Below are 24028 nucleotides of genomic sequence, written 5' to 3'. Positions count from 1 at the left end.
TGGTTCTCAGTTTTGTTTTGTTTTTTTTTTTTTTTTCCACCTTGCTGTGTGGGATCTTAGTTCCCTGACCAGGGACTGAACCCACACCCTCTGCCTTGGAACCACAGACTCTCAACCCTTGCACCACCAGGGAAGTCCACTTTTTTCATTCATTTTGACTGAAGCTATGACTCAGAACAACAGTACCAACAGTAGCAGTAATCCTCTCGTGCCAGATTAATTTTTACTTAACAAGCCAATACAAGTTTCTATAATTAGGTTTATGGAGAATAACAGCATCGTTTTTACATACATACTGGTTTTCTTTCAGAGTATGTTCATGTAATAGATACATTTTCTTAAGAATGAAAGTGAATCAGTTGAGAATTTGTCTCTGAGAAATGAAATGCATTTAATCAGCAAGTTAGCCATAGAATTAGAAACCCCTTCTCATTTTAAATGAGTATCTCTGAATAGGAATATTTGGGTTATAGCGTACACATATATGGATAGCAAAGTGGGTGGAGTTATTTAATTATCTTTACTTAAATAGCTCTGTAGGTGGAACCCATTTTGTATGGTGTGATTTCTATGAATTTAAAGCTTTGAGGGATTCTTAGGGTTATATGATACTCTTGTACCTTGGAGAACAAAATATCCTCATTAAGAGAACTATTGAATTTTTACTAAAGCTCTTTCATAAGATTGAGATGATGTGTGTTAAATTAACAATAAAGGGCAAATTGGTACTTTACTATGTCTCTGCCTTTTATATATGAGAGAATGATGGAAATCTCCATCAAATGGATTTTCTCAGCACACTTCTATTTCACAAGTCAAATGTTTTGAAAGAAAATACTGATGGGGCTGACTTTCTTTACCACTAGATTTCTTTCATAAGGGAAGGTAGCTGTCTGTAAGTATTCATAAAAGCTGTACATCAAGCTTGCTAGATGTTTTATTTTTTCTTGTTATCACAAGTTCCTTTCAGTTTTGCCCTCCCAGAAATGATATTTTAAAAGGTATGAGTTGTTTCTTCAAAAAGTCCTTGATAGAGGCCTAAAGATTGTCATCATTCAAGTATCTGAAAGCCTTGCAGTCTTGGATGTAGGGTTCAGAAGTATTCAGCCACTCTCAAACATTCACATTTATTTATGTAGTATGTGGTCAGAAGCCCTTATATCTGCGCTTTTGTGCAAAAACCTTTCTTGAAGGTCATGTCTTCCAACAGAAAACTCTCCGTGTTTTCTCATCACTGTCATCTTCTGACCACAGGAGTCCTGGCCTCTCCTAGGGGCAGCATGCAGGCTCCACAGCCTTCTTGCATCCTAACCCTTGATTTCTTGATCTGCCTAGATCTGCCAGTGGATTTTCTTTAAGATTTCATCCTTTTTATCTCTGCAGCCTACTCTCTAGGTCTTTCATGATCTTTACTTTCTGACTACCTTTCCTGGTAGAAAACTCCAGAGCAGAGTTTCTCTGTAGTTTGGTATATATCTCAGCAGGCTTCGAGGCAGCAATTAGAAATGTTGGTGACCCATAGACCCCACTTGTTCCTAAGTGTATTTTATTTGGCCCACATGGTGTTTTCAAAATCTAGAAATTTTCCATAATACAGATTCTTGGCTTCTCTTAAAATGCCAGGAGACTTGGCAATACTGAGCCATATTCCCGTAATCAGCTGGAGCTGGGCTCAGTCCCCAATCCCCCTTTAGTGGGACACGCAGTCTACCATGTGCTGCAAGCGCCGCCGTGCCCTGGATGCACCATTCTGGCCCAGAAGCGTTTGGGTCCGTGCCCTCCTCCAAGGAAAATGAGAACTTCCTTCCAGGAAGTCTTAGCAATGAGGATTCACTTCCTCATTTTGCTACAACCTTGTGGTTTCTCTTTTGGAATTAAAATAGTTACTGTTCAGAATGAAATGGAGAGTAATAAGACCTGTATTTGAATACACAAAGTGTGTAATGTCCCAGGAAGAAGGAAAAAACAACTCCCCCCAAAATAGTCACAAAGTCAGTACAGCAAAAAGCACAGAGAAGAAGCGACACACGTCAGCTGTAGTCAACTAAGTCTGAAGAGTTGTAGTTTAAATGAGTTATATTATCTAGTTACAGTTTTTACTCCTCGAAACTTGTAATTTGTTAGACTGTTTGATTTCAGTACTTCCTCCTGACAGCTGGCATCCTGTGAGAGATGCTGCTGTCCCAGGTGCTTTGCAAAAAGTTCTGTCTAATCCTTAAAAAAAGCCTGGGAGGAATGTGGTTCTAGGAACCCCAGTTCACAGAGGAGAGAGAGATGAGGCTCATAGTTTATTTTGCATGTAGGGGGCAAGGTGGGATTTTAACCTAGTCTAGATTGATTTATAAATTGGTGCTATTTATAATTGCGGAGGCAAACCTCACCACCTGTCTTAGTGAGTTTCCGATGTCATCTCACTCATGCTGCATTTTGTTGTGTTGAGGTAGACCTGAGACTCAGTTTTCTGATCTGGAAAACATATAGGTGTCATGCCTAATCTTCCGGTTTCACAGGATGTTGGAGTGTTAATTGAGATGATGTACGTGGAAGGGCTGGATAAATGATGAACCGGAAGAGGCAGTGTGATTCTGTCTTCCCACATCAAGGTTCATACCTGCTGGTGTTCTGACCAGGAAACTTCGCAGCGATTCAGACTGCTATGAATTGGAGATAGGACTTTGGCACATAACCCTTTAGAAGCAGAGATTATGGTTTTGTTGTAAATGTAAGCTGTATGTTTTGAACAAGGGTGAGGCGTGACAAGCCCTTTGACAGTGAGTTGGAGGAACAGTGTTAGGTATTCTGCACTTCATAAGCAAGGTTATGATCACATGACCTTGAATGACTTGGACAATTTTCTGTAATTTGGTTTCCCCACCAGAAAGTTGTAACGGTTCATCCAAATCATTTCAAAAGTCCCAGCTCCAATTTCTCACTCTCATCAGTTTAAATGACATTGAATTCTGTGCCTGTTTTGTTACTTTCTTATTCTTTATGCTGAATATTTGCAGGATTTTTGGCCTCTTTGTAAGGGGTACTTTAAGATTTTATTTGCTGGTTCCTTTCCACACCTTATCCCAAAGGACCAACTCATCCTTACATTCATCCTGCCTCTTGGGTTTATAGAGATGTGTGTTAGCACATGTTTTATTCCTTTTTAAATCTGTGACTTTTGAATGTCATTTAAGAAAGGAGAAGTCTATTGAGAAATCCTGGCCAGAAAGAAGGCCCCCAGAGCCTCCATAGAGGTGGGGAGCCTGGTGCCAAGCTTGGGTGTCAGATGATAGCTTTGTTTCTCTTTATTCAGGTGATACACTTCCTGACTTCAGATTTTTAAAATGCAAAGTGTTGAAGGCTTTGCATCTGTGATTGTTGCCTAAGACAATGAGCAGGGTGAATTTGGAAGAAGAATGAGACCCTTATTTGGCTAACTGTTGTGAATGAGCAGCTATTCAGGGCTGAGATGACTAGCTGCAGTTGTGAAAGGATCATTTTCTGTCATTTGCTGAGACAGTGAACTTCCTCCAAAATGTGGCCAGAGCTGTTATTAAAGATAATGCATCATGCTGTTTAAAATGCAAGTCACCACAGGGTTCATTATGAAAATAGAAGTTTGAGTGTCTTGGTTTATCTCTGGAGCCGGAAGAGGTATAGAAATTGGAACAAGTGACTGAATCCTTAACTGGCTGTGAAATTGTGACCTCCTAGGTTTGGAGATCTACCTGGCTTTTTATACATGCTTTCCCCCACATATTCTGGATGAATGTTGATAAGGAGCTGGAATTAAAGATCATATGCTTCCTGGAGGCTTGTTTCCTCATTAAGTCATTTCCTTAATGTTTCATGAAACACTTCCAGTATCTCTTCCAGGCGTGTATTTCCCACCATGGTAAATATCAGCTTGTTGCTACTAACTTAGCTTTTGATTTTATAACATTTTAGCTAATTTGTATGTGTACATAATTTGAGGCAAATAATGAAAAATTAATGGTACCATTTTATGTGTGAAGATTTGAATTAAGGAAAACATGAAAGCCTTAAACTGGCCTTTAAACTTGAAATTCTATTAATGGGAAAAAGAAACATTTTTGGTACCCCTTTACTGCTCATCTTCCCTGTCAGGGAAAGGGTGAGGGGTATTGAAAGCTCTTCTGTTTTACCAAAGCACTTAAATTACAAAGAAGTTATTGCTGGGCAATAAAACTCCCAGCAAGCATTGAAGTATGTAAATAGTAATAATGGGCCTGATCCCTTTGTTTAAGACCTTAAGAAGATTTAGATTAACAGCATTTCACTTTTCCTTTCAATTGAGGAATAGACACAGAGGGGAATAAACCAGAAACATTAAGGGCCAGCTTTTAAAGCGTGGGTAGACCTGGCTAGAAACTGTAGGAATGGCCATCAGGGAGTAGGGCTGTGGGGTGGGGGGGTTGGGGGCAGGCTGCATAGCACATCTGAGGTGGGTGCTGAAATGCCAGCTTCTATAAAGGATGTTGTGTAATCAGGTATGAAAAAGAAATGAACGACATCAACAACAAAGCTTATCCACGTCACAGTTACCCATGCCAGGCCTGATAAATCAGCACAAGGTAGCTAGTTGTACGAGAAACTCCAGGAAAAGGGGTTACCAGTCTCCACTGGTAATAACCATAATATCTATTTGTTTGTACCTATGACCAATCTTTGAGCCACACCCAGTAGGCAGCACAAAGATGAATAGTACTGATTTCTTCCTCATTGTGCTCTGGTCAATTTAAGAGAGTAGAAAGATCTCAGAGTATGTGACTGTAGTACAAGGTGGTTTCTGGTGGCCCCTGAAAGTGTCAGAAAAACTAATGGAACATACCAATGAGAGAGGCTCTCTGGGACTAGCTGAAAGATGAGCCGGGAGAATGTTCTTAAGTCTTGAAGAGAGTGGCAGAGTATCGAAAACGTTCAGGGATTCCATCATTGTACCACTTCTGTTTATTAAATGCAACATGTTAAATTTACTTGATGATTAAGTGTGTTCCTCCTGTGAAAACTTTGAGTGTTTTAGCATTAAAACTCACTGGGTAATCTTTTATAGTATGCATTCTCGATGGGGATGATAAAACCCTTAAGTGTGCAAACGTGGGTCCTTGGAAAGTAAAAACATTTTCGATATTGCAATAGTTTGTGTCTCTCCAAAGCACATATCTTTCTTAAAAAATCTTTACCCTTAGAACTTAGTTTTTTTTGTTAGGGAAAAATTTAATTGTTCTCCTTAGGGAAGCAGTAGTGAAAAGATTGAGAAAGACTGCTTTATATAATCATTACCTCTCATGCTGGTGCAATTAATGGTACTTTGTTTAAAATATCACTACTTTTATGATAGTGTGGCTTCACCTATGAAACATGGTTTGTCTCTTCTCACTCTTTTTTTTTTTTTTTCCCTGAACGCATAAGTCAGTTTTTTTTTTTTTAATTTATTTTATTTTTTAACTTTACAATATCCATACTCTGGAATAAAAATAGTGTCCTGGCCAGTACTATATAAAAGATTCTGCAAAGACTGTTGATAAATATAGTTAAATCTGTCCATTAGAATGTATTGCACTTAAAACTTAGGGAAGAAAATCACAGAACTGTTTCTATAATATCTGAATATAAATATAATGTAACTTTAAAATTTTTTAATTTTTATTGAAATATAATTCATTTACAATGTTGTGTTAGTTTCAGGTGTACAGCAGAGTGAACCAGTTAAAAATATATCTGCTCTTTTTCAGATTTGTTTCCCATATAGGCCAATACTGAGTACTGAGTAGAGTTCCCTGTGCTGGTACAGTAGGTTTTTATTAGTTGTCATTTTTATATATAGCAGTATGTATGTTGAATGTATAATGTAACTTTGGAAGAGTAAAAACTTCTAAAATGTGGCAACTATTGAATTTGCTATTCATACTTTTTATTATTAAAACTAATTTAAAAGATTAATAATTATCTTCCATAAGGGTAATGTCCACTTGGGGATCTATAGCAAATATGCGCTGGGACTTGTTTAAAAGATAGTGTAAATGAGAGCCAAAAAAAAGAGATTGAAGACTCATGACAAATGGAAAAGGGTATATATATTCAATACTTATTGTGCAAACACTTTGTTTATGCAAAGTGCCTTGTTGGATGCCTGCCTGCCCTGTGAAACCCTCACAAAGGGAGCTAGGAATGCATTCACATAAGAACAATAAGATATAATCTGCACAGTATGATAAATATTGTGTATGGAGTTCAGAGAGGTGAAAGGGGAAAAGTACAGGAGCAAACAAAGGTGATCTAATTTGGAAAAGAGAAGGTTGAAGAGGATTTTCCATGGCAGCAACATAATAAAATGCATTTGAACTTCAGCATGAAGGGCCTAAATAAAGCTCAGCATGCTATGGCCATTGATCCAAAGACCAGAAATGACTGAATCTGTGTTGAGCCATCATCATAAAATTTATTTCTTTCTTTATTGTTGGCTGTGCTAGGTCTTCATTGCTTTGTGCGGGTTTTCTCTAGTTGAGGTGCGCAAGCTTTTCATTGCAGTGGTTTCTCTTGCTGCAGCGCATGGGCTCCAGACTCGCAGGCTTCAGTAGTTGAGGCACATAGGCTACTTGGTTGTGCTGTTTGCCGGCCCTAGTGCGTGGGTTCGGTAATTGTGGTGCATAGCCTTGGTTGTCCTGAGAGCCACCAAAAAGAGTACAGGGGCATTTAAAAGAGGCCAAAGCTGAAAATAGAATCTGACTGCTTCCCAGGTGGCTCAGTGGTAAAGAACCCTCCTGCCAATGCAGGAGACATAAGAGACGCCAGTTTGATCCCTGGGTCGGGAAGATCCCCTGGAGGAGGGCTTGGGAACACACTCCAATGTTCTTGCCTTGAGAATCCCATGGACAGAGGAGTCTGGATGGCTACAGTCCATAGGGTCACACAGAGTTGGACATGACTGAGGCGACTTATAGCATGCATGCTAAGGGAGAAGTTTGTATACACCAACAGCAATGGGGGCAGTTTCCTACCCCTGGGAGTCTCATTAACAACATATGACAGCAGAAAACATTCTTCCAGTTTTTGTATCAGATGAGGGCAAGGGTAAATGTTGATAGAGAATGTCTATGGCTTGGGTGCATTCCTTGTGAGTAGGTTAGAGCTTGGTCACCCAGGACAGGGCTGGGGAGGCGTGGGGCAAGACTGCAGGCCTAAGATGGAACTGATAAGTAGAGTCGGTGTGGTTCAGCCATACAACACTTCTACCCTTTCTTTCTCTACTCTTCTACCACCCCATGCCTGAGGGTGTGTGTACACACACACACACCCACCCATATCGCTGACCAGAGGATTCTTTCACATCTTTAAGCTTGATTTGTAAATTGCACTAATTATCACATAGATGCATTAGATTTATGTGTAACTCAGTTTAAGAAAAGACAACATAATTCTTAGGTAATTTAATATTTAGCTTATCTGTGGAGGTGAAATAAATTATTATGATGAAATAACCTTGTGCATGTCAACATGTGCTCAGTCTTGTCTGACTCTTTGTGGTCCCATGGACTGTAGCCCACCAGGCTCCTCTGTCCATGGAATTTTCCAGGCAAGAATACTAGAGTGGGTTGCCATCTTCTACTCCAGGGGATCTTCCTGACCCAGGGATCAAACCCGTGTCTCTTGCTTCTCCTGCATTGGCAGGCAGATTCTTCATTACTGTGCCACCTGGGAAGGCCCAACCATGTGCATAGTAACCTGTAAAGCTACAGGATCTCTCCAGTTTTGGGGACCACCCAGGCTATTTATTGCTTCACTTTCTTAGTTACAATTTTCAGTGTGATTCCAGATACAACATTAGATTCTATTTGGCATCAGTTCATTTTAAAATTACTGACAAAGTCTCTCTTTTGTAAATGATCCTGCAACATTTCTGTGTCCAACCAAGCTGGAGCAACAAGGATTCAGTTCAGTTGCTCAGTCATGTTCTACTCTTTGTGACCCCATGGGCTGCAGCACGCCAGGCCTCTCTCTCCATCACTAACTCCCGGAGTTTACTCAAATTCATGTCCATTGAGTCAGTGATACCATCCAACCATCTCATCCTCTGTTGGTCCCTTCTCCTCCTGCCTTCAATCTTTCCCAGCATCAGGGTCTTTTCAAATGAGTCAGCTCTTCCCATCAGGTGGTCAAAGTATTGGAGTTTCAGCTTCAACATCAGTCCTTCCAGTGAACACTCAGGACTGATCACCTCTCGGATGGACTGGTTGGATCTCCTTGCAGTCCAGGGGACTCTCAAGAGTCTTCTCCAACACCACAGATCAAAAGCATCAATTCTTCAATGCTTAGCTTTCTTTGTAGTCCAACTCTCACATCCACACATGACTACTGGAAAAACCATACCTTTGACTGCTGCTGCTGCTGCTGCTGCTAAGTCGCTTCAGTCATGTCCGACTCTGTGCGATCCCATAGATGGCAGCCCATCAGGCTCCGCCGTCCCTGGGATTCTCCAGGCAAGAACACTGGAGTGGGTTGCCATTTCCTTCTCCAATTCATGAAAGTGAAAAGTGAAAATGAAGTCACTCAGTCGTGTCCGACTCTTAGCGACCCCATGGACTGCAGCCCACTAGGCTCCTCCATCCATGGGATTTTCCAGCCGAGAGTTCTGGAGTGGGGTGCCTGGTAAAGTAATGTCTCTACTTTTTAATATGCTGTCTAGGTTGGTCATAACTTTCCTGCCAAGGAGTAAGCATCTTTTAATTACATGGCTGCAGTCACCATCTGCAGTGATTTTGGAGCCCCCCAAAATAAAGTCAGCCACTGTTTCCACTGTTTCCCCATCTATTTGCCATGAAGTGATGGGGCCGGATGCCATGATCTTATTTTTCTGAATGTTGAGCTTTAAGCCAACTTTTTCACTCTCTTCTTTCACTTTCATCAAGAGGCTCTTTAGTTCTTCTTCACTTTCTGCCATAAGGGTGGTGTCATCGGCATATCTGAGGTTATTGATGTTTTTCCTGGCAGTCTTGATTCCAGCTTGTGCTTCCTCCAGCCCAGTGTTTCTCATGATGTACTCTGCATATCAGTTAAATAAGCAGGGTGACATACTCCTTGGTTTGTCCTAAAACCTGAAATGAGCCAAAAAAGAACAAACAAAATACATATGGTTCTAGGGACACTGGGCATCAGGCAGCAAAGGTTCCCCATTCCCTGAGAGATGAGAAAGAAATGAGGTGAGCTCCCCAATGGTTCCAGCTTTGAGAGAGGGGAAGCCCTGGTGTAACCAAGCAAACTCCTTGAGTTGAAGAAGAGCTGAGAGTCTGAGGAGACTAAGGAGGCTAGATTTCCCAGAACAGCATACTAAGAGGGAAAAGCTCTACAGAGAAAATTTTCCAGAGATCTGCAGGGAATACCCTGTAGTATTCAACAGAGTTCTATGAGCTCATTCATGTGAGGAATGAGCTGAGACTGGAGAAGAAGCTGTTTGAAAGCATTATAGCAACAGTATTAGTGCTCACACAGAGCCAAGAATAGTGCCTGTTGCCATCAGCCAGACTGGAAACGTAATCACTCATGGGGCATTGAGTAGAGTGCTCAGAAGAGCCTTGCCTTAAATACTGGGGAATGACTCGTCCCTGATTAAGCTTCCTAGTCCTGCCTAACAAATCTTAAAAGGAACATCTGAAACTGTAACCCAAAACAAAGCTCAAAAACATTCATAGGTGGACCTCCCCGGTAGTACAGTGATTAAGAATCCTCCTGCCAATGCAGGGGATATGAGTTTGATCTCTGGTCCAGGAAGAGTCCACATACCTTGGAGCAGCTGACCCCATGCACCACAACTGCTGATCCACACTCTAGAGCCCACATACTGTAACTACCGAAGCCCGTGCACCGAGAGCCTGTGCTTCAAAACAGGAGAAGCCACCACAGTGAGAAGCCCTTGCACCGCAGCAAACAGTAGTCCCCTGCTTGCTGCAACTAGAGAAAGCCCTCATGCAGCAACGAAGACCTAATGCAACAGAAAAATGGTTTTTTTTTAATTAATCATTAAAAAATACTGATAGGTACACAAAAATATCCAATACCCAACAAGGTAAAATTCAGTGTCTGGAACACAATAAAAAATTACCAGGCAGTCAGTGAAAGTGAAAGTGAAGTCGCTCAGTCCTGTCCAACTCTTTGCGACTCCTGGACTGCAGCCCACCAGGCTCCTCTGTCCATGGGATTCTCCAGGCAAGAATACTGGAGTGGGTTGCCATTTCCTTCTCCAGGGGATCTTCTCGACCCAGGAATTGAACCCAGGTCTCCCACATTGCAGGCAGACGCAGGCAGACGCTTTAACCTCTGAGCCACCAGGAAGCACCAGGCAGTCAAGGAAGCAGTAAAATAAGGCTCAGTTGTCAGCTTTGCTTGTCAGTCCCTCACAGGCCCACGCCAGACCAGTTTCGTACAGAATGGTCTGTGTTTTGGTTGTTTCCTTGTGAGGTTTAACCAGGTTCTCTATTCCCTATGTTTTTCATACACTAGAATTTATGCCTAGTATGTTGGATTGGGAAGAATGCTTTATAGGCAATGCTTTATATTGCATCACCCCAGACGACATATAATGTCAGATCATTCCTCATGGGATACGTGTTAGATCTTTTGATTAAGGTGGTGATCATCACAGCTTTCCCTTATAAAGGTGTGTTTATCTATAAAATTGGTATGTTGTCTGTGAGGTGATACTTTGGCACTATGTGAATATCTTTGCCAATAATCTTTCACCTGAGGTTTTAGCATACATTGATAATCTTGGCCCAAACCAATTATATTGTTGGGGATTGCAAAATGATTGTTTTTTAATTGTCACTTCTTTGTACTTAATGGCATTTTTCTGTGAAGAGAATTGTTCTTTATTAACGGAAGATCACCTGCGGCTCTTCTGAAAATGACAGGATCATTACTTAATTTCTTTCCTTTAATTATTTATCAGTTTTCAGAATAAGTAGCTAGAGTAAATAATCACTCCCATTAGTAGTAATTTAGTATTCTTAATGTCTTTTTTTTTTTTTTTACTATTATGGCGAATATGGGAATCTTTTTTCTATGTAAAAATATGTCTATTTTTGATGCTCTAATGATCTCAGATTTAACCAGTTACAGTCCCTTCAAACATGTTCCTGTGTCTTTCTGAAAAACCCTATTATCTTTAAGTATTTCTGTGCTTATTTGTCCAAAACTCTGCCTCTGATTCATTTGTACTTTCACTGTCTCATATTATTTTTTTTTAATTTAATTTTATTTTTAAACTTTACATAATTGTATTAGTTTTGCCAAATATCAAAATGAATCCACCACAGGTATACATGTGTTCTCATATTATTAACCAGCCAGGTTTCTCTCAGTGGGAAAGGGGTTCAGAAATCAATGTCTAGGTGCGCAGAATGCTCACTCTCCTGTGGTATCATTGCTTCCAGACCCTTTCAAATAGAGTTTTGAAAAATATGTGTTTCAACAATTGAAATACTATTGTTATTTCCAACTCAAATTTAACTTAACATGATAAGGTTTTTCTTAACTTGGGTTTATTTATTGCCTTATATTAAAAATCTTGGGTCTTAATAAATAACATTGATGTTTCCTATATCCTAATAATATATGGTTTCAAATTTTCAATACCAGTATTTATGATCACAGTAAAACCACTGATATAGAAAAGGCAGAAGAACCAGAGATCGGTTGCCAACATCTGTTGGATCATAGAAAAAACAAGAGAATTCCAGAAAAACTTCTGCTTCATTGACTACACTAAAGACTTTGACTGTGTGGATCACAACAACATGTAGAAAATTCTTAAAGAGATGAGAATACCAGACTATCTTACCTGACTCTTGACAAACCTGTATTCAGGTCAAGAAGCAACAGTTAGACCTGGACATGGAACAACAGACTGGTTGCAAATTGGAAAGGACTACGTCAAGGCTGTATATTGTCACCCCACTTATTTAACTTATATGCAGAGTACATCATGTGAAAATTCGAAATGCTGGGCTGGATAAAGCACAAGTTGGAATCAAGTTTGCCAGGAGAAATATCAGTAACCTTAGGTATGTAGATGACACCACCCTTATGGCAGAAAGTGAAGAAGAACTAAAGAACCTTTTGATGACAGTGAAAGAGAAGAGTAAAAAAGCTGGTTTAAAACTCAACATTCAAAATCTAAAATCATGGCATCTAGTTCCATCACTTCATGGCAAATATATGGGGAAACAACAGAAACAGTGACAGACTTTATTTTCTTGGGCTCCAAAATCACTGCAGACAGTGACTGCAACCATGAAATTAAAAGACGCTTGCTCCTTGCAGGGAAAGCTATGACCAACCTAGACAGCAAATTAAAAAGCAGAGACATTACTGACAAAGGTCCGTCTAGTCAAAGCTGTGGTTTTTCCGGTAGTCATGTATGGATGTGAGAGTTGGACTATAAAGAAAGCTGAGTGCCAAAGAAGTGATGCTTTTGTACTGTGGTGTTGGAGAAGACTCTTGAGAGTCCCTTGGACTTCTTGGGGAGGAGATCAAACCAGTCAATCCTAAAGGAAACTGGTCCTGAATATTCATTGGAAGGACTGATGCTGAGGCTTAAGCTCCAATACTTTGGTCGCCTGATGTGAAGAACTGACTCATTGGAAAAGACCCTGATCCTGAGAAAGATTGAAGGCAGAAGGAGAAGGGGACAACAGAGGATGAAATGGTTGGATGGCATCACTGACTCAATGGACATGAGTTTGAGCAAGCTCCAGGAGATGGTGAAGGACAGGGAAGCCTGGTGTGCTGCAGTCCATGGGGTCACAAAGAGTCAGACACAACTGAGCAACTGAATTGAACTGAAATCCACTGAGCAGATTTTAAGGTTTTTTTTGTCCTTTTTCCTCTTTAGATTATGAATATATCCCACAGTTGTTCAAAAGTGACTTGTAGTAGCCCATGATTAGATTCCTGAATTAATAATAGTTAATTTGTTTACAACTATAGGATATACATTTTTTAATTTTTGATTTACTTTTCAAAAGTCAAAATTATTTTCTTAAAAAGATAGTATGTACTTTAAAAAAATCTAGTTCCATTTTCTTCTTCACCTCATCCCTCCCACACCTAACCCCATAGGTATCTGTTTTTTATTCAGTTCAGTTCAGTCACTCAGTCGTGTCCGACTCTTTGCGACCCCATGAATCACAGCACACCAGGCCTCCCTGTCCATCACCAACTCCTGGAGTTCACTCAAACTCATGTGCATCGAGTTGGTGATGCCATCCAGCCATCTCATCCTCTGTCATCCCCTTCTCCTCCTGCCCCCAATCCCTCCCAGCATCAGGGTCTTTTCCAATGAGTCAACTCTTCGCAGGAGGTGGCCAAAGTACTGGAGTTTCAGCATCATTCCCTCCAAAGAAATCCTAGGCCTGATCTCCTTCAGAATGGACTGGTTGGATCTCCTTGCAGTCCAAGGGACTATCAAGAGTCTTCTCCAAGACCACACAGTTCAAAAGCATCAATTCTTCAGCGCTCAGCTTTCTTCACAGTCCAACTCTCACATCCATACATGACCACTGGAAAAACCATAGCCTTCGCTAGATGGACCTTTGTTAGTAAAGTAATATCTCTGCTTTTCAATATGCTATCTAGGTTGGTCATAACTTTCCTTCCAAGGAGTAAGCGTCTTTTAATTTCATGGCTTCAATCACCACCTTCAGTGATTTTGGAGCCCAGAAAAATAAAGTCAGCCACTGTTTCCACTGTTTCCCCATCTATTTCCCATGAAGTGATGGGACCAGATGCCATGATTGTAATTTTCTGAATGTTGAGCTTTAAGCCAACTTTTTCACTCTCCTCTTTCACTTTCAACAAGAGGCTTTTTTTAAAGTTCCTCTTCACTTTCTACCATAAGGGTGGTGTCATCTACATATCTGAGGTGATTGATATTTCTCCCGGCAATCTTGATTCCAGCTTGTACTTCTTCCAGCCCAGCATTTCTCATGATGTACTGTGCATAGAAGTTAAATAAGCAGGGTGACGATATACAGCCTTGACATACTCCTTTTCCTCTTTGGAATCAGTCTGTTCCATGTCCAGTTCTAACTGTTGCTTCCTGACCTGCATATAGGCTTCTCAAGAGGCAGGTCAGGTGGTCTGGTAGTCCCATCTCTTTCAGAATTTTCCACAGTTTATTGTGATCCACACAGTCAAAGGCTTTGGCATAGTCAATAAAGCAGAAGTAGGTGTTTTTCTGGAACTCTCTTGCTTTTTCAATGATCCAGTGGATGTTGGCCATTTGATCTCTGGTTCTTCTGCCTTTTCTAAAACCAGCTTGAACATCTGGAAGTTCACGGTTCACATATTGCTGAAGCCTGGCTTGGAGAATTTTGAGCATTACTTTACTAGCATGTGAGATGAGTGCAATTGTGCAGTAGTTTGAGCGTTCTTTGGCATTGCCTTTCTTTGGGATCGGAATGAAAACTGACCTTTTCCAGTCCTGTGGCCACTGCTGAGTTTTCCAAATTTGCTGGCCTATTGAGTACAGCACTTTCATAGCATCATCTTTTAGGATTTGAAATAGCTCAACTGGAATTCCATCACCTCCACTAGCTTTGTTTGTAGTGATGCTTCCTAAGGCCCACTTGACTTCACATTCCAGGATGTCTGGCTCTAGGTGAGTGATCACAGCCTTGTGATTACCTGGGTCATGAAGATCTTTTCTGTACAGTTGTTCTGTGTATTCTTGCCACCTCTTCTTAATATCTTCTGCTTCTGTTAGGTCCATACCATTTCTGTCCTTTATCGAGCCCATCTTTGCATGAAATGTTCCTTTGGTATCTCTGATTTTCTTGAAGAGTTCTCTAGTCTTTCCCATTCTGTTTTTTTCTTCTATTTCTTTGCATTGATCACTGAGGAAGGCTTTCTATCTCTCCTTGCTATTCTTTGGAACTCTGCATTTACATGCTTTTATCTTTCCTTTTCTCCTTTGCTTTTCGCTTCTCTTCTTTTCACAGCTATTTGTAAGGCCTCATCAGACAGCCATTTTGCTTTTTTGCATTTCTTTTTCTTGCAGATGGTCTTGATCCCTGTCTCCTGTACAATGTCATGAACCTCTGTCCGTAGTTCATCAGGCACTCTATCTATCAGATCTAGTCCCTTAAATCTATTTCTCACTTCCACTGTATAATCATAAGGGATTTGATTTAGGTCATACCTGAATGGTCTAGTGGTTTTTCCTACTTTCTTCAATTTAAGTCTGCATTTGGCAATAAGGAGTTCATGATCTGAGCCACAGTCAGCTCCCAGTCTTGTTTTTGCTGACGGTATAGAGCTTCTCTATCTTCGGCTGCAAAGAATATTATCAGTCTGGTTTTGATGTTGACCATCTGGTGATGTCCATGGAGAGAGTCTTCTCTGTTTTTTTATTACTTTCTAGTTTATTCTCCAGGCCTGTGGGTGACCTCAGTTGTGTCCAACTCTGTGTGGCCTCAGTTGTGTCCAACTCTTTGTGACCCCATGGACTGCCAGGCTCCTCTGTCCATGGAATTTCCAGGTCTGAATACTGGAGTAGATTGCCATTTCCTACTCCAGGGGATCTTCCCAACCCAGAAATGAAACCTGAGTCTCTTGCATTGGCACTGTACTACAGTGCTTTTTATTTATGTGTATTCTTATTTTCTCTTTTTCATATTTATATTGCTTTTTTTCCATTTATTACATCCTGGAGATCACAGTAATGATATAGATTTAGAAAAAAAAGGCAAAAAAAAAACCCTTCTGCTTGTGAATTGATAATTAAAATCTCTGTTTATGAGAGGTTATCAGAGTCGTTAAAGGATAATATGAAAGTTTGGAACTGTAATTTATCAATAAATCTTTGACTACAAAAACACATTCATTAAATTTTTGCAATGTCTGTACAGTGTTAGAGTTTGGAGCCAATTGAAAAGGTGTCAGTTGGTGTTCAGTTACACTATAAATTGTTATTTATGTGCTTTGGAATTTGTAACAGTCCTAGGAGCAGTTGTTTAAATAGGTCAGCTTTGGATTAGAGCTAAAGTCCGGGGATAGGTATGGATGCTATTTTAAGTTCTTTTCCTAGCTTATTCAGAAAAACAAGCAGACAGGTGAAAAATTTCCCTGGAACTATCCATTCACTCTCTGTGCCTTGTATCACCTTAAAACTTTGCATTCTCTGAAAAAGGGAGAGATTTTAGTACTTTGGGTTGTATAGTCTGTACCAGTGGCCACGGATAACCTCATAATTACCGAATCTAGTATATACTTGAACTTTTCCTGGCACCTGACACTTTACCTTCTTAAATGCTCACCTCCTTGGCTTCTGTGGTATCAGGTGACCCTGAAAATTCCTCCTGAGACTGCAGACTTTCTCATCTTCCTTTCTTTGCGGTGCAGTGAGTGGGGAGGTTTAGACTTCAGAATCAGGTGGGGTTCTGAGTCTGGCTTTATCTCTTGAGAGCTGTCTGAACCTGGGTTAGTCAGTTTTCTGGATTCAATTTTTATAAAATGGGACATATAACACCTCTCCTATCTATCTTATTATTGGGAGGCTCAAAAGAGATAATAATACAATTAAATTATAAAGTTTTGACAAATGTTACAGTACTCATTTTTCTTAGTAGTAGCAAGTGTGTTGTAGTTATTAATTTGGAATATAGACAGTGTATAATTATCTTTGCCAGGAGAATAGTTGTCCCAGATGGTAATTGACCTCCCAGGCTGGATATGCTCAACAGTCAGCATGGCCTCCACCCCTTTGTTTTGCAGCCACTTCCATCATTGGAAACAAAATTCCTGTGACTTGCCTGTCCATCCTGCTATCCCTTTTTCCCGTTTCTTTTTTGTTGCCAACATGAATGAATCTCAAGTGTGGTAGACTGGCAACCACTGCTATTCAAACTCTCTTCCTCTGCAGCTAGTGACCCCATAGAGCCCCCTCCCAGGACTCATTCTCATCTCCTTCATGGAGAGTCCCACTGCCCTAGCCAAGCTCCTGCCACTCATAGTGACTGACACCCTCCTCCCACTCCCAAATTCATGTTCCTGCCATCGTAATTTCACGCCTTACTGGGTTCCTCCTTTCTGTCTTTAGAAGCTTCTGGTGCTTCTGACTCGAGCAGTACTAACCAGCACTGCTGCTGCTAAGTCCCTTCAGTCATGGCCGACTAGGTACAGCCCCATAGACAGCAGCCCACCAGGCTCCTCCATCCATGGGATTTTCCAGGCAAGAGTCTGGAGTGGGGTGCCATTGCCTTGTCTGACTAGCACTACTACTTCTTCTAAGTCGCTTCAGTCATGTCCGACTCTGTTATAAAAGCAGGGTTGTATCACATGCTATTCTTTAGCTTAATGGCATAAGGCTGAGGGTGCCTCATTCGCTCATTGGAGGGAACTCTAGTCCCTGGCCAACTCAAACGGACTGTGTTTTATCTAGTCCAGTTACTCAATGTCATTAATAAACCAGAACTGTCACCCCGACTTGGAAACTTTTCGTGATCCTACCTTACATCTATTGAGTGAGAATCTCTTGGTGTGGAACCCACGTTTTCAGAAGTTCTCCAGGTGACTTGTAGGCATACAACAGTTTGAAAATCATTATAAACAACTGATATTGGATTTCTAAATGGAAAGAACGATACTTTTCCATGAGAAGTGTCATAAATTGTATTTGTTGTCATTTAGTATTGTGCTTTATGGTTTAGTAAAATTTCCAGGTAAGCCGGTAAATGGAACTGATGTTGTTTTGGTCAAAATGTATATTGAGTCAGTCATCTTATTCACAAACTTTTTTTTTTAATTTGGCTGCTTTGAGTCTTAGTTGCGGCTTCTGGATCATTGCTCTGCGGCATGTGGGATTTTAGTTCCCCAACCAGGGATCAAATCCACCTTCCCTGCATTGCAAGGCAGAGTTCTTAACCACTGGACCATGAGGGAGGGCCCACAAACTTTTAATTATAGCCCTTTAGGAATGCATTCATAAGTTAGAAAGTATTTTGAAAATGTAAGATGTGAGAATTGTGTATTGCTTTTATTATTTACTAATTAATTCATATTTCATGTCAATGCAGAAAGGATACGTTGCAACGAGCTTATAAAAATATGCAATTTAGAAGGTAATGAAATGAAAATTACCCTCATGGCTCTTTTTATGAAGAAAAATCCTTCCTCCTGATTTCCTCTCACGCCCCTGGTTCCGCTATTAAAATTCATTCTCAGCCATTTGGAGCCTGTTTCTTACTATAGCCAGGATTCTGCAACAATGAGATCTATTTTAATCTCTAGATTGAAATGCAGTAAGGAAGGTAAACAGTTACCTCATTTCAAATCTGTGGAATTTCCAACAATTTCTGAGACTTATGTAAGTCCTTCCGTTTCTCAGGGTCATAGTTGGGAATGGCAGTTAGTTCTCATTTGTTAAATTTCTAATAATTGAAGATCCTACTGTCTCCTGATGCTAAATGTCACGAATAGCTCTCTACATTAGTTTAGCATTTATTCATAAAATGAAGCTTTAAAAAAGAGTCTTCCCAATAAACTTTGGTTAGCTCAATTGATAACAAGTTAAAAATCTTCAGGGATTGAATATGCCTGACTAGAGAGGCCCCCAGAATTGTATCTCAGGGTCTCTTTTCGGTCATAACTGTCAAGTTTTTGCTGTTACTTATTTTAATTTTTTTTTAGTTTCTCTTTTACTGTTTAGGATAGGTATCTAGAGATTCTTGAGCTTGTGATAAGAATTTTAACACTGAGTTACTTTTTCTTCCCTGATGTCAACCAACATTTCATTCTAGCTGTTTGACTTCCTGCTGTATATCAGGCACTACACTAGTCTCTGAGATTGTAACATCAGCATCAAGGAAGACTCCACCTCTCCCCTCATAGTACTTAATTACTCCTGTAATAACTGTACAAGTGAGTATTACAAGGGTTGGTTGTTCTTTGACTCCTTAAATAGCAATTGACAGCCACCCAAAGGGAATTTATTATAGGATGTTGGGATTACCCCAATATTCCAGGGATAAATAAGTCTTGAAATAGCTAGGTCTAAGGCGTATTAGTCTAGGGACCCAAACTTATTCTCTTTATTTCTCATTTGTACTCTTACCTAAGGCTTCATTTCTTCTTTGTCTCTCTCAGTCTCTCTTCCCTCTCTCACCCCTACCTTTTTTCCTTTCATTTTCCATGGAAGGATTATAATTGGCTCACCCAAAGTCAGGTAGCCATCCCTAGACCAGTCAAGTGTGGCCAGGGAACAATTCTCTGAGAGGGAGCAGGAGGATAGGAAGGAGGGACAATGTCCAGAAGAAAGTAGGTCTGGACATGTAAAACATATCTCTGCCAGGGCTTTGCTAAGTACTTTACATTTATTCATTCTCTCAGTCCTCACAGTAGCCCAGTTTTATAGCTAGAGAAACTGAGCTTTAGGAAGCTCAATTAACTTACCCAAGTCACACAACTAGCAGAGCTAGGAAACCAGCCCAAGTGTCTGGTAATTTCCTACATTGTAATGACTGTACTACTTAATGGCTATGTTGCAGTGTTTAAGAATTTCAATAAAGAAGTACATGTGAAGCAGCCTTAGGATGATGTGGTTCTGATGATGTGGTTCTTAAACTGAGAGTTGTAGGTAAGCAGGGAGGATGGGCATTTGTCAGACAAAAGGAGGACAGATCATTCCAGGTAGAGGAAAAGGCATGTGTGAATAAATTGTGGCGTGCAGCAACGCTGCTTTCTGTAAATGACATCATGGCTATTATGGCTGAGAATAAGATGTGAGGAGAGCAGATGGGAAAGCTGAGGATATGGATGAGGCCAGATCATGAAGACCCTTGTGTGGCAGACTAAGGTGTTTACGTTTTGCTGTGAATCTTCAGAGTTCATTTGAAGGACTTGGAACATGGGAGAGACATGGCCATGATCATGGCTGAGAACAGTCAGTCTTGCCATGCTCTACAGTATTTACTGGGGTTAGGAGGTTTCTGCTGTGGCACCCAGAGGGTGAGGGACTAGATGTGGGTGAGAATAAGAAGCTAGGAGGACAGGAACATTCTTTGGAATTCTTAGTCCACTAAGACATCGATGCCAGAAGGATGGTATTTGACACAGAGGTAGACAGCAGAAAGAAAGAACAAATGCGTGCAGGTTTAGGCAGCTTGGATGTATGCAAGATGCAAATGCAGGTATCCTGAAGGTATTCAGAAATGCAGGTCAGACACCCCAGAGATCTGTATGTAGATATGGATATGGCAGTGCTTACTGTTTAGATCTGCAAGAAAGACTTTGGGAATAGAGATCTCCCAGAGTAAGCAAGCTTGCTGCTGCTGCTGCTAAGTCGCTTCAGTCGTGTCCGACCCTGTGCGACCCCATGGACGGCAGCCCACCAGGGTCCCCCGTCCCTGAGATTCTCCAGTCAAGAACACTGGAGTGGGTTGCCATTTCCTTCTCCAATGCATGTAAGTGAAAAGTGAAAGTGAAGTCGCTCAGTTGTGTCCGACTCTTAGCAACCCCATGGACTGCAGCCTACCAGGCTCCTCCATCCATGGGATTTTCCAGGCAAGAGTACTGGAGTGGGGTGCCATTGCCTTCTCCAAAGCAAGCTTGGTAGGAAGGAAAACCAAATGGGAGGGCACAGCAGCCTTTGAGGCTCACTTGCATATCCCTATGTTAAAGGGCTAATAGTGATAGGAAATTTGAGTTAAATTCCTATTGCATAGAGACTTGCCATATGTCAAATATACTTTACTAGGTATCAGAGGGTTATCTTAGTACAGCTGTAAAACCATATTCCATCATAAATTAATTTTGGCTCAAAAAGTTGTGGAAGATTTCTCATTAATTGGAGGTCAGAACTGGGACAGATACAGATTCAACAGTTGGAAAAGGAAGTCTTAGAACTCCCCATTCCAGCAGAGATTGTCAGAGTACCCCTGAAAGGTGCTCAGCCAGCTTTTGAACGTTTCCAGTGAAGGGAATTCCTACTTTCTGATGTAAATAATTATTGCTAGGCAGCTTTAAAAAGATAGTGTCAGAATTGCTTTTCTGCTACTTCTGGCTCCTCCTTGGGCCTCTGGAATTTCCCTCCTGCACAGTCATCTGGGCCACGGCCGCTTGGGTGTAGGCTGTGAACAGAGGGAGTGAGCAGAGAAGCCGAGTTGGTGTGTTGGTGTGCCAAATTAAGAATATGCAGATCATGATGAGCTGAAGGAGGAGGCACAAGCCACCCACACAGGAGTGGCCATGGCCCCCACAACATCCAATTCCCATTTTGGGGAAGTGAAACCATGGGTCATTTTGATGGAAGACACAGCTTCAATACACCCCTACAAAGGAAGTACAGTTACAAGACTTATAACTTACAGAGTCTAAAATTGAGGGGGCGAGATGAGCCTGTAGAGGGAGTCCTCTATGCCAGCTCAGCAGCAAACGTGTAGGACAGTCATCCCTGGGTATCCCCGGGGCTTGCTCCCAGGACCCACCAGGGATTCCAAGCCCTGTGGATGCTTACATCCCGGATATAAAATGATGCCGTGCGACGAATACAGCCGGCTCTTGGTATTTGCTGGTTTCACATCCATGGATAAGGAGGGCTGACTATACATATAAAGTGGTCGGGGTGGAAGTACTAACTTTTCTAGGGCTTAACTCTAAGTGGTTACTTTCAAACGTGCCCTGGGACAAGTAAAGTAAGAGCTTATGATGGACATCCTAAGCTCAAGTTCTCATCTGAATTTCCACATTCTGGATGTGGGCAGGGTTACCATACTAAAAAATGCCTAGGCAGTGACTCAGAAGAACGAAAGCTGTTTTTCTCATCACAGCAATCACTTGGTTGTGAGGGGAGACCAGCAATAGGGCTCAGATTAAGATTCTACCTGGAGGTACACCAGGCTCTCATTTATCAACCACTTTTCTGCTGTAGATGTTTGGGGCTCACTTTATATGTTTTGCCTTCACGAGCACTTACTAAATAATTTTTTTCCTTGGGAACAGCTCACCTTCCTTGAAGTGAATTGATGGGAAACCCCAATAAAAATATTTTAGGCTTGAAGAAACAAATAGCCTTAGAACTCATTGATTCCTTATATCCCCCATGGATGTTATGGAGAATATGAGTTGGTTCATTCAGTTAACATTTATTGAGTGCCTACTCCCTGCTGTATGACTTGAGAGGGGGGAAAACATAACCAAAATCAACACCAGCAAGCATTCCTCAATGAATTAAAATCATGTTGGGAGCCCAACATTGTCATTTTTGTTTAAGGATGATATTGGGCATCCAGCTTTAAACAGTTGACATATTCGTCAGTACGTTTGTCCCCTTCAAGGCCATCGCACAGTCTCACGGTACTTTCTAGCTTTTTGAGGGTGGAAAGATCCGTTTTCCTAAAATAGAACCCAGACTGGCCCTTGGAGGGCCTCAAGGGTTAAACTAAGCATGTTATTTTCCTTATAAATTAGGGAGCCTTGGTCTGTTAATGAACTTTGTCATGGATCTGGGCACAAAGGTAGAAATGTTGGACCACCAGACTCCTCTGTCCATGAAATTGTCCAGGCAAGAATATCAGACTGTGTGACCATTCCCTTCCTGACCCAGGGATCGAACCCGAGTCTCCTACATTGCAGGCAGATTCTTTATCGTCTGAGCTACACAGGGAAGCCCAACACACTGGCACAAAGGTAGAAATGTTGGATCAGATAAAAATCAGCTTTCAAAGGACTCTTGTTGTGCAAATCTGGAAACAAATCAGACTTTCTCTGTAAGGGTTCACAAGGGTGAAGATTTTCCAAAGCAGGTTATATTTAGTTAAAATAAGTGTGTTTTTTTTTTTTAAACAATGGCTGAAGTAATGAGGGGTAAATTATTGTTCTTAATGTACATTTTCAGTAATACTGTGCTTGCCCGGAGGAAAAAAATTGTTGGCATGCCGAAACCGAGTGACATGTCACAATTCCCATCTTGCAATACCTGTGTTGTATTTATAGGCTGTTGTGCAACTAATTACAAGAGCATTGGCTTGTGTGAACACAATACATCGTTTAAAAGCTCAGTGGCTCTGAGAAAATGCCAGTGTGGCTTATCTAGGACGTTTAACTGAACCATTTTCTGGATGATATTGGTGGAGCCAATAAAATGAGGATAATGGCACAGCTCTCTAGTGTTTAGGGTTCCAGGCATTCACTCAGTTGCTGGATGGAAATGCTTTAAACAGTTCTGTTTTCCAACAGTCAGACCAGTACCCTGTGAGGAAAGTACTGCTCATTGTCCCTGTCTTACTGATAAGAACCAGGCTCGGGGAGATGGAGTATCAATAACTTACTGAAAGCCCTGCAGGTGCTTTCTGCGTGACCCAGCCTTTAGACCTTGGGAATCTGGGTGCCTAGTCTCTTGTGCTCCTCTAAAATTTCTAGCAGAAACCTGCTTACCTCTCTGCCCTCCCCCATCTAGTGTTTCCTGCTCTGTTGTGTGTTTAGGGGCACAGCCAGCATGTTTGAGGAATGAGGATGAGTGACCTTCACCTCTCCAGTGAAGGACAGAGCACATTTTACAAGATTTTTTTCTAAAGCAGGAACTCAGAACTCCCAACACTGAGAGTTTCATCCTCCTTACCACCAAACAATCCTCTTCTATACACAATTGTTCTTCTTGTGTTGCTTTAAGGTTAAAAAGGAAAATATCAGAGCCCTCAATGGCCCAGAACTTATCCCTTGGCGGAGGAAAAGCCAAGATTGTATCTGGAGTTTTTGAGGAAACTGCTGATTAAAAATGTATGTATTTTATTTGATGTCTGTTGAGATTAACATACGTTTATCTTTTGGTTTCATTTCATTAGTTCCGGGCTTTTTTACAATTCGCTTTTTTTTGGGTTGCACGTTTGAAATCGACTTTCACTTTGTCCTGAAAAATACATTTCTCTAACATTGCTGATAATACAGATATATCTGGTCAAATAAAGAAAACTTTATCTTGAGCAATGCAGTGGCTTCAAGCACGTGTTTTTTTTTCTTTTTTTCT

General features: G+C 41.0%; 1 protein-coding gene across 4 annotated transcripts in view; it reads left to right on the top strand.

Annotated features, from left to right (window-relative positions):
* The window catches only part of PPM1H (protein phosphatase, Mg2+/Mn2+ dependent 1H), a 305996-nt gene that overhangs the window by 70259 nt on the left and 211709 nt on the right, over positions 1-24028 (top strand). The window lies entirely within an intron of this gene.

The sequence above is a fragment of the Bubalus bubalis genome, chromosome 4 (genome assembly GCF_019923935.1).
Source record: "Bubalus bubalis isolate 160015118507 breed Murrah chromosome 4, NDDB_SH_1, whole genome shotgun sequence".
In the NCBI taxonomy this organism is placed as follows: Eukaryota; Metazoa; Chordata; class Mammalia; order Artiodactyla; family Bovidae; genus Bubalus; species Bubalus bubalis.
The sequence above is the reverse complement of the archived record's forward strand: the minus strand, read 5'-3'. Positions and strand labels throughout refer to the sequence as shown.